The following is a 12,384-nucleotide window of genomic DNA, read 5'->3' as shown; positions in this document are numbered from 1 at the left end:
AATTTCGGAAAAAAGTGAATAATTTTTATGAGCAAACGCCCACTAAGTCTTTCTATATTTTTTTGGCTTTTTTCATTAGTCACTCTATTATTGGGGTACTTATATATAATAAATCACGTGTTGTTATATAAGAAATTAAATCCGAAATAGTAATTAAATAAATTACTTAGTTAATAGTTATTCCGCTGTGACAATTTGGAAATAATTAATTTAAGTTTCTCATTTTATCGATAATGAGAAGATTTTAGTCGTATAAATATACTATGCCATGCTTAAAACCACAAGTTTTAAATGTTTTATTTACATATAAAAAACACAAATTCCAAAAATCTATTTTCTTAACCTCATAAGAATTTCAAACAATACAATAAATTTTAAATATTTATACCAATCAACTCGTAATCAGTAATGTAATTAACGATATCAAACCCAAATAGACATACAAATATAGAGAGGGGTTTGAAGTTCTTTGATATGACTGTTTCTTAAAAACTTCCTCATGACTTTCGGTAATTAAACTTGGTGGTCTTCCGTGCTTTAAAGTTAAATTTTTAAGTAAAACATTTAATATTTTTTACCCAAATCACTTAATCAACACAGTTTAGAAAATTTAAATTTATGAATACATTGTGCAGGGGCTTCTTCTCACTAGTTATTACATATGCTATTGCATAATTATGGTTTTGGTCTCCGCAGTATTAGAGTGAACATACTTAACCATGTAATTAATAAAAAATCTGATTCTAGACCTTAGTACTAATAGAAGCTCATATAAAGTCAGAAAATAAAAATGCTACAGAATTATTATGAACGATAGAAATTCAGAATTTTATTTATATAAATATCTAATCAGGTCAAAATATAATTGACTTTTGAGAAACTTCTTGTGGTATGTTCATATAGTCGAAAACTTTGATAATTTTGTTGTAGAAGATTTCAATTGAAAATTCTGACTGTATTTTGCAGTAAAAAAAAAAAAACTAGTATTGGTTCAATTTAAGTTTAGAAAACATAGAATGCTTGGCAGAATAGAGATCATTTTTGCTATCAATTGTCAGTTAACAAAAAGACAAAACCCTTCAACAAAAATCATTGAAAATGAAAAGCTAAACATATGGTTTCTGGCATACTGTAAAGCGTATGAAAAAAGAATCTTTCCCCAGACATCACGAGGTCACTTCCCTTAAATATTAATTTTGAAAATTCAAATGAAAAAGAATGTGATAACAAGTTAACAACATCAACAAATTCAGCGGCACAAATATTGAGCTTCAAAGATCATACTCATGATGTGCTTGTGTCAAAAGGGATATTACTAATGAGGCACAAAAAAACACTTGTTTCTGGTTTATGACGTGCAAGTAGTTTATTGGATAGATGATGATGACTAAGATTTTCGGACCACTATTTTCTAGTTGGCAGCTCTAATGTCTCAGAAAACATGCTTGAAATATTGTTGCAACTTGGTGCCTGGGGACCAAACTTATAAGCTACTTATGTTGTTTATTGCTTTTCTGTTAAAAAAAAAGGCCTAAAACCTCTGCAATTGTAGGCACTTCAGAGACAGGTTCCGTAATTGTATTATTTCTGTTGTAGGTAGTCCGACATTCTAGTGGAATCTTAAAATTACAAAAGGGATTTTAAGATTTGTCAGTGAACACACCATATGCATATGTATATATGTGTGTCATCCAAGCTGAAGATAACGGATGGAATTGAACATAACCAGATACTTTCAGCCTAAAAATGGAGAACTTCTTGGTAGAGAGTTCTTTACCACTCTTAGTAGGGCCTAGACGATGTGAATCTAGATTAGTCGATCTAGACTTCACTGACCGGATGGTTGAGCCAAAAAAGAGATACTGGATAACCAGCAAAATGGGCTTTAGTCCATCACACACATGTTTTTTTTTTGGTAAGTACGATATGTAGTATAACAAAACTAAAAGGTTAGAACGAAACTTTATTTTTATCTTGTGGTATATCCACAATTTATTTAGGCCATAGTTTCATTGACTAAAGATCTTTAACTCAACTTAAAATAAAAAAGCTACCCCGTACTATTTATATTCTCTCTCTTGTGCAACTCCCTCCTTGATGATGGCCCTCAAATATCGCCGGATTTGAGAGTATCCGGGTTCGAATTATAAGACTCCGATGAACGACCTCATCGTCAATGTATAATAATCCAAGAAGTAAGCGTCTCAATAAAATTAATAGGCCTAAAGTTAAATTTTAATCTAATAGAGACCTTAAATATATACTCATACATAGAGAATAAAAAAATAAACTAGTCTTGCCATTTTGTTTTTTTATAATTGAGATTTATCACAAAACATTATTATTAATATTTATAATAGTGATGATATCTTAGATTCAAGTTAATAAGATAATTCATTAATTGTCTTAAATACATTTTAAATGTTGTTGTAAAAACTTTATTTAACAATATGAAGATTTTGAGTAATTTTTTAGCACTAAATATTTCTGTTAAAAAGTAGATAGTTTTTGTTGTTTTATTGGTGGTTGTTTTGTACTTCTCTCTTCTCCTCAATATTGTCTAAGATAAATAAATTTCTATTTTTGAATACAATTTGATGACTTCAAAAATTTAGGCGGGCTAAAGCAAAACTAACCCATTGAGCCACCCTAGATAATAACAATCAAATTTTATTTCAAGTATCGGTATTTAATATATTCGTTAATTTTATTTCTCGTATACAAATGAAACAATGAATTTTGAATGTGTATACAAATGAATAAAGTGAAATTTATTTATTGTATTGCTTATTGATTTGTATTCTTAATTTTTTTTGCAAATTTTTGTGTTTTTGATGTTTTAGTTGAATACATCCGATAGAAAAAGGGGAAAAATTTGAATTGAATACAAAAATCGACTCGAGTTCGAATTTTGAATACAATCTTCTAATTTTAAAACAATGAATTAAAATAGAGCGCGCTTAGCTTAAAAAATAGCTAAAATGTAGCTATGCCCAATTTAAAACCCCTAAATGTTAGTCATTTATGTAAAATTCCCTATATAGTATAACAAAACTAAAAGGTTAGACGAGAGCATGTTGTGGTATATCCACAATATTGACCATAGTTTCATTGACTGAAGTATCTTTAACTCAACTGCTACTACTACTTATATTAGAAGACAGTTGTGCAATCGGCAGTGATGATGGCGGCACCATGCAGCCAGATGGTTCTCCATAGAGATCTTGATTCTAAATATTTGCCAAAACAAATGGTGCATCCCAAAACAGCTCCATTCAAGGCACTCCAGTCCGACCACTTGCCACCTTTGCTAATCTATCTGCTACTACATTCTGCTCCCCGTAAACATGTCCCACTACAGGGCTATGCAGCATCTTGATCATGTACCTGCAGTCATCAACAAGTGAAGAGCAAGTCAGTATGTTGGAGTTGTTAAAAAGTTGTACAACTTCCTTGCCATCGATATTGATGTGAAGGGGTTGAAGTTTATGAGTAAGAGCTAATCGAAGTCCATGGATGATAGCATGAATTTCAGTATTGAAGGCTGTGGTGGGGTTTATAGAAACTGAGAAACCCAGAAGCCATTTACCCTCATGATTTCTAAACACTCCAATGGTGACTGTTCGACTTGGGCTGCTAAAGACTACTCAACTTGCTGTTCAGCCTCTACTCTAGCAGCCGGGTCATCTGCACTTCTCCCTATTTTGTGTTGGTCTTTAATTTTTGCCCCTCGAGGAAAAAAACTTTTTTGCGGGGCATAACTTTATATTTTCGCATCATAATATCCCACCACAAGTTATGCCCAGCTAGGCATGAATTCAATTTTGAAGGGCAAAAATTGAAGTCCAGCCCATTTGACGGGCAAACTGTGCACTTTCTTCCTAGTAGGCCATTCCTAATTTGGCTCATGACCAGCACGGCAGCACTCAATAGAGTTCTTTTTTTTTTGGCTAAATACATAAACGGCCCCTTAAACGAGTCCTACCTTTTATTCTCTTTGACAATGTAACTAGGATTTGTTACTTTTGAATACTTGAACTCCTCAAAAAGTGTATTTATTAGACACCTTTTGCTGACACGACAAAGTGTGTATTTTACACTCATTGAGCGGTTTAAGTAGCTCCATAATGGTGAATCCATTTTCCTTATTCTTTTTATCTTTTTCTTTCTCATTACCATTTTTTTTCCCCTTTTACTACACTCTTGGTTGAAGCAGTCAACCATTGCCGGAAACTTTCATGGCCGACGGCCATGGAGGTTTCCTATTTCAGCTTTAATCTTCAAACCAAACTAAAGATTCAACATGCTAATCATGGTTCTAAGCCCCCCAATAATAATCCTCAACTCAGCTACAAGGTTTGATGTCCAATGTAGGTTTAACGTTCAGTTCAACAGACAAATACCAACTGAATTCAATCACCAAATAAACAAACAAGAATATTTCAATTTCTAGTTCAAAATAATCAACAGACCTAACAGTAGCAATTTCAAATGGCTCTACCTAAGCTCCAAGTCTCTTTAGTTCAAATCTTCATATCAAGCTCCTGAGTCAAGGTTTCAATCAGGTTTAGAGCTCCAATCAATAATATCTAAACAAATCTCAGTAGCAATTTTACCCAAATCCAAAAATTTCAAAAGATACAAGTTGGTTTTTTCTTTTTTTGAGAACCAACAGTAGACTCAAAAAATTTCGCCTCAAACTTCACAAGGATGTGAGCTTTGAGCTTCCCCTGAGATGGAAATTTTCAGATTTAAAACTACAACCTAACTCAAAACATACAATCGACATTGGTATGGCAGAGAAGACAATTTAATAGGACAGGAAATTTCGAAGATGGGAACGGAGGTGTGATGGAAGATGATGGAAAGGGTGAGCGGGAGGGGGCAGCGAAAAAGACAGGAAAAAGGGTAAGACAGGAAAAAGGGTAAGTGTTTTTTCTTCTTCAAATTTTTGGTTTTTGTCTTGGTTGATGTGTCTTTTTTCATTGGTCGTAAATAACATACTGTAGGCTCTTAGAACACGCGCTGAACCTTTGTTGAAAAGCGAGTAAAAAGTGTCAAATAGGATTTTAAATAGTTCAGTGTCAAAGTGAATAAGACGGACAAGTTTAAGAGGCGGCTTATGTATTTGACCACTTTTTTCTTTTTTCGGTTTTCACATATTCGCCTTGGGACCCAACTAATCCAAATTCCGGCTAGAAAATCCCACTTCGGGGGTAAAATTCTTCCTATCAAAGGTGACTCCAACACTCAAATAAGTTTAGGGCTTCATACAAACCAACTCAGATATCCTATCTCAAAACCAATTCAAGTATCATGTCTCAAGTGGTATGTATAGGCTATTATAAGTACCAAAATAACACTTCCTTTGCACTCACTGGTTGCTAATTTCTAATCTATTTCTTTACATTAAAAAAAAAAAATTAATACCAAAAGAAAAAAAGCTAAAAGCTAAGAGTATGTCACAAGCAATAGCCTGCTGATCCATATGCAGCACATTGCACTGCAAAAAATCGATTGTCGATTTAAGTTGGAGGTCTACATATAAACCATGTCCCTTAACTTGCAAGAATTTTCAGAAGGTCAAATGATAGATACTACAATTTAAGGGTCTATTTATAACAAAATAAGATTTAGCTATAATGGAAACAATTCTTGTTCAAACTAACAAAGATGACAAAAGTCTGTACTTTTTAATCTACTTTAGAAAAGACAAGGCCCTCTTAAACAAAGCTCTCCTATATTCCATAGTTCTTTGCTACTCAAATCCAACTCTCATGATCATAGCAGCAAAATAGCTTTTGTTTTATGCTTTGACCTTCCAACACATACTTACTCCCATCAAATATTACTGGTAAAGTGAAAAAAGATTCAGACTTTCTTAGATCAAATACGTAAAAGTGCAAGAAGATAGTTGCGAATTAAGAAAATTACATACAACATTAGCTAATAGCAAGGTAAACACCGAATCGTCCAGAAGAAAATAAACAGCCAACTATTAGCAGCAATGGAAAACATCAAAACTAGACACTCTCTCAGAGCTTAAACTTCATAAAATAATTCCTTGGTTTCCTCTTCATCGCGCTGTTAAGCTTTCACCTAAAGAAGAATAGCCAGAGAAACCTCCTGGATCTACAAAAAATAACCATAAGGCGTTTTTGGTGCATTCGCCTGCCACAATTTCCATGTCTCTGGTGCTCTCCATTCTTACTCTGTCTATAGGCACAACATCCCCTTAAGAAACTGCTCAAGAAGAGCAACAACATCCAGTACTATTGAGTTTAAAATTCAACACACCAAGTAATACAACCAAAATAATGGCTCTTGCAAAGGATTATTGTTTCTTCAAAACAGAGCAAAAAAGGAAATTGAGTAACAAGATTTGCAAGCAATATGAAGTAGAATTTAACAAAACTTGAGAAAAATGCATAAAGTGTAACTCTTACAGGTTATTAGTCGCGTGATTGTCTTCATCTGAGTTATTTCAGCCTCTGTTGTTGGTGCATTCGTGGTCTCTTCAATAAAAAGGGACAAACTAGGCTCTTAACGTAGATTTCTGCCTCAATACATGGACCAACGCCAGCAACATTTAGATATCTGATTGAGTCATCCTTTGGATTGTCTTTCGTGAAATGTGATCCTAACTTAAGCAAAATTTCACCTTCATTTGACATTAAAATGGGTGGACCAAATATACATCTCGTAGGAACTTCAGGAGGGTTGATGGTAAACATCTTTTTCCAAGATTCTTTCACCCATACTCCTTCATAACCCAGACATCTACATGAGTCCATGTGTAATTACAAAGCACAGAAAGATCACTCCCGAACACTCCTAGCCTAAAAAATCCACATCTTTTACAAAAGCGGGGCTGCTCTACCTTTGCCCATTTTTCAGCAGCCAAATCGATAGAAATGATGTTTCGGCCCTTGTCAAGCCAATGAATTTTCCCGTTCACAAACTTACCAGGACCAACCAAGAACTCTCGAAAATTCTCAATACGTCTCCAAGAATCACTCTTTAGACTATATATTTTGACCTCAACAGGACTACAGGGGAGTCGACATCTGAAAACAGGGAAAATACCCACTACCTTGTAATCATCTTGGAACTCATAATATGCAAAACCATAATTGAAATCATTAAGAGCATGCTCATAATGGCTTAGGTTAAGGCTATAATTAGGCAGTTTCTTGTACTTTCTAATTGAAGGATTCCATAGAAACAAGTCATCCAATCCTTCATCTATACTGATGGCAAGACAAAATAATCCATTGACAGAACCCACAAGCGTAGGATAATCATCGGGATTTTTTTTACCAGGATAATCCAAGTCAAATGCCTCAGTTACAGGATGGGTAAGTAAAGCGTTAAGAGATCCGTCCTTGACACCGTTGTCAGATGTAAACATAACACCATGGTGGGTGTAGTTCTTGTTGCTAGCTGATAATAAGAGATGGGTCTTCACAAATTCATTGCTAGAGATTAATTCAATCCAAGATTTAGAAACAGACCTGAATTTCAAGAGAGATTTCACAGGAAGCTTTAACAAGATTTCAGTGATGAGTTCTACAGGAAGATTAGGCATTGGCAAGATTGAATATTTACCTGTGGGTTTGGCCCTTTTTGGGAGGGCTTCATCTTCTTGGGATTCCATTTGGGTTGCACAAATTGCAAGTCTTGGAGTTCTGGGATTACTATGTGAAAGCCCTAATTTTCTTTACAACAGAAATGTTTTCCGTACCTGAAAAAAAAACAAAAAAGGTAAGGCGGGAAAATGTACTGTTTACTTGGATTTTATTTTATTTTGGCCAAACCCATCATACATATACTTGAATACATATACTTGAATACCTCAATTAAACCTTATTTCATTTAGACACCTAAGGTAGGGTCCTACTGTGTCATTTAGACACTTTTCGCTGATTTAGCAACTTGCGTGATTTTCACACTAAATTAGCCCGTGAAGAGTCCAAAAAACAGATTTTTTTTTTAATTCTTTTTATTTCCTTCTTCTTCTTCTTTATTAGTTTTCCCTCTTTCTTCTCCATTTAACAAAACTTCCACTATTGCTATCTTGTTCACCGAAAAAAATTAAGACCGCCACCACCCTCTCTCTCCCTAAGCGTTTATTGGACAAGAAAGATAAATTTTTTTTATATATAAATCTATTTAATAAACAAAAGAAAAAAATCCCAAAAATAATTTTTTTAAATTTTTTTTTGCCATTAATGGAGTCTTTAGAAAGCTTGAAGGTTTAAAATGAGTTAATTGATTTGATGAAATTTTTGAGAAATAAATGTTGGATTGCCTTTGGGGCTTCGTAGGAATTTTTAGCTGAAGTTATAACAAATTTGGAGGAGTTTCTCTTGAAAATTTGGATTAAAATTGTGGTTGTAACAAGAATAACATGAAGATGGTGAAGAACCCATTTCATATTTTTCAATGTGTCCTTTTTTTCTTTTTCTTTTTGTTAATAATGTGTCTTTTCTGATTGGGTGTAAATCAAGTTTTTTCTTTTCTTTTTGAGAGTATTACTTTTAATTTGTTATTAAATATTTTTAAATAGTTTTTTTTTAAAAAAATTAAAAAAGACACATGTCCTCATTTTATTCGTCATTTGCCACGTCAGCAGCGAGTGTATTACACACATTTTGTAAATTTGGCTGATTCAGTGAAAAGTGTCTAAATGACACAGTTGGATTCTATCTCAGGTGTCTAAATGAAACAAGATTTAGTTGAGGTGTTCAATTGAAAGAACCGAACGACCATATAGGTGTCTATCGATGGGTTTGACCTTTTATTTTTTATTTTCGATTTAAGCAAAATGCAACCAATCCTCGAAAAAAGAAAAATTAAGCATGACTCTTGTTTTTTAACCATCTTTTTATTGAGATAATATCTCGGATAGTCATTCAACTATGAGTGTTTCACTCAGAAAGTCACTAAATTTTGTTTTCTAACTAGAAAGTCACTTAACTATTGGTGTTTCGCCTACAAAGTCACTCAACCTATTTAAGTGATTTTTTTAATTACATTTTGCTAATTTTTATTTAAAGTCAAAATTATAAGAAATTAACAAGTATCCCTTTTAACCATTTTATTGATCCGACCCACTAAAAATATAATAACCAACACTTTTTATTTTACCCTCATTCCCACTAAATAGAGTATTAGGTAGTACTAGTAGTAGTAGTAGTTGAGTGATTTGCAGGGTGAAACACCAATAGTTTTGACTTTAAATAAAAATCAAAGAAAATGTAATTAAAAAATCACTTAAATAGGTTGAGTGACTTTCTGGTTAGAAAACAAAGTTGAGTGATTTTCAGGGTGAAACACCAATAGTTGAGTGACTTTCTAAGTAAAACATCAATAGTTGAGTGATTTTCTGATTATAAAACAAAGTTGAGTGATTTTTCGAGTGAAACACTCATAGTTGAGTGACCATGTGAAATATTATCTCCTTTTTTATTAGGTCTTATCATTATTGGGCATTTGAATTAGACTAAAATTTTAAGGGCTCTTCAGAAGGAGAATATGCGTTAAATTAAATTAGCTTGGAAATATAAAATTTGTTATTGTTGGATCAAAAAGAAAAACGAAATCACTTATAACCGCTGAATTGATTTATGAAAAGATTAGAGAGAACGAGTTTGGTTTTATAACTCAAACAAAAGGTTTAGAATATGTTTAGAAATGTGTGCGCTTAAAAATTTAATTACTTTGAATATGACTCTGTACTAATGAAAAATGGATGGATGTCTCTATACATTGGATGCATCTAATTGCATAGTTTTATTAGATTTTTATTATTAACCATCCAATTATATAATTCTTTCTTGCCTTTTGGTAAATGGACTTTAATTGCTAGAGCTTCAACTTAACTAGAAACAGATTGTAATTATTAACTTAATTTTCTCAAAATTGTCCCTGCTACATCTCTTTTTCTCACTTAGTTTTGGGTCAGAAGGATTTAATAACATAAGTTCTATACTTTACCATTGATTCCTTTATTCTTTTTACTGATTGACTTCTGATGCATTCTCTTTTTATTGTTCATTATAAAATCCTTGTTTTGGATTCACTCTTCAGGTCTCGTCTCTATTCTGAAACATGATGAGCGGAAAAATTCATCTGCAGTGTATAAGATAGGAGAAGTTCATAGTTTTAGTTACTTAAAGAGGGTAAAGAAAAAGTAACACGATAAAAGTAAAGAAAAAAGACAAATTTTGGCAGTGTTTTGAGACTTTTCCATTCAACTCTAGTGTCTCGGATGACAAGCTTGAAATATCGTTGCAATTGGTGCCAAGGAACCAAATTTATAAACTATTTATGTACCGTATGTTGTCTATTGTTTTCTGTTGAAATGGCCTGAAACCTCAGCAATTGTTTGGCACTTCAAGGCCAGGTTTCTTTTCACCACTCCCCACCCCCAGTGTTTTACTATATTACATATAAATGCTCTTTGAGTAACTTTTTTTGTTTTTGTTTTTTGTTTACTTACCAAACACTAGAAAATAAGTAAGAAATTCACATGTTCTTTCAAGAAAACATTTTCCATATGTTCCGTCGTACCAAACACACCCTTAGCTATAATGGAAACAATTCTTGCTCAAAATAACAAAATGAAAAAATTCTGCCCTTTTAATCTACTTTAGAATAGACAAGGCCCTCTATTAAACAAAGTTATCCTATATGCCATAGTTCTTTGGTACCCCAACCGAACTCTCAATATCGTAGCAACAAAATAGCTTTCTTCTTTTGGGATGGTTTTTAAATTTTGCCCCTCATATTTGAAATCTTTAAATTTTTATTCGACTAAAATTCATGGGTTCCAGGTTCGAACCCCCCACACAAATAAAATTTAAAAAAAAAATTCGCAAGGCGAGTTTAAATTTCGCTATGCCCCACCTAAGATACACTTGGAAGGAATTAACAAAGTTATGCCTAATTCGCATACTTATGCTTAATAAATGGCGACTTGGCATAAGTATCTTGGGATCCGATAACTTTGGTAATTCATTCACAAGTTTATCTCTTGGTCCATTATAAAAGTTTGCCTAAAGACTATCGCAAGATAAAGCTTGTTAAGGAATCGCAAGTTATCTTGGGACCGGCATACTTATGCCTTATGGGCAGACTTGGTATAAGTATGTCGGATCCAGATAACTTGGTAATCTCATTCACAAGTTTATTCGGAACCGGCGATAAAAGTTTGCTTAAAGTATAGCTTGACGCAAGATAAACTTGTTAAGGAATTACCAAAGTTATGCGGACCGATACTTTTATGCCTTATGGGCAAAATTGGCATAATTATGCCTGATCCCGCATAACTTTGGTAATTCCTTCACATGTTTATCTTACGGATCAAACGCATACTTAAGGGGCAAACTTTTAAGCCCTTAACTAAAAGTCTTTTCCTAGTTATGCCTTATGGGCATGACTTTTAGTTAAAGCATAACTAAAAGTATGCCCCATAGCGCATAACTTTTCCTTAAGACATAGACTTTGTTTTATAAGCCAAATTTGGTTAGTTCAAACTCAGCATTGGCAACCAAATTGAACTTAACATCAACAAAGTAATGTAATGTTATGGGAAAGAAACATATCATACATTGAGTAAACAAAGCATGCTCATAAAAGGTGATATTGTTTTTATATTTTATCTCTTGCATTGTAGGATGTGTCAATTTGCACACTTAGTAGTGCAAATACTAACAGACTGAGGTACATTTGCAACATTTTAAGACCTGAATATGCATTAAGATACATTTAGGTAGAACAGAACATCCACATTCTTTATTGGTTTGTTATGATTTACTGGTGTGGTCCCATTAAAAGTTTGTCCATAAATATGGTGACCCAAAGATAAACTTGTTAAAGAATTATCAAAGTTATCTTGGACAAGATAAACTTGTTAAGGAATTACCAAAGTTATCTTGGACCGGCATCTTATCTTAGAAATCTGCGCCCATAGCGCAGTATCCGTCAACATAACTTTGGTAATTCCTTAACAAATGTATCTTGGTCCGGCATACACGCGACAAATCTTGCCTTACAATTTTTTTTTTTTAATTTATGCTTGAGCGGGGGTTCGAACCGAACCTCATGATTTTTTCGCGTGAGCGCTCGGGTTGCAATGCAAAGGGCAAAATTAAAGACCAGCAATATGAGGATAATTTAAAGGCCACAAATATGAGGGGCAAAATTTAAAGACCACTCCAAAAGAAGGGCAATCTGCGCAAAAAAAAGAATAGCTTTGCTAAAATGCTTTCACCTTGCAATGCATGCTTGCTTTCATCAATATTAATGCTAAAGTGAGAGAAGATTCAGACTTTCTTACATCAAATAAGTAAAAGAATAGGAAGATAGTTCCGAACTAAA

The 12,384-nt window shown here is 33.4% G+C and overlaps 1 pseudogene; it reads right to left on the bottom strand.

The window, feature by feature from the left end:
* Window positions 1–6,454: 6,454 nt before the first annotated feature.
* LOC132067962 (F-box/kelch-repeat protein At3g23880-like) lies at window positions 6,455–7,589 on the bottom strand (annotated as a pseudogene).
* Between the last annotated feature and the right edge of the window lie 4,795 nt (window positions 7,590–12,384).

The sequence above is a fragment of the Lycium ferocissimum genome, chromosome 1 (genome assembly GCF_029784015.1).
Source record: "Lycium ferocissimum isolate CSIRO_LF1 chromosome 1, AGI_CSIRO_Lferr_CH_V1, whole genome shotgun sequence".
Taxonomy (NCBI): domain Eukaryota; kingdom Viridiplantae; phylum Streptophyta; class Magnoliopsida; order Solanales; family Solanaceae; genus Lycium; species Lycium ferocissimum.
This window is presented reverse-complemented; position numbering and strand designations above follow the sequence as displayed.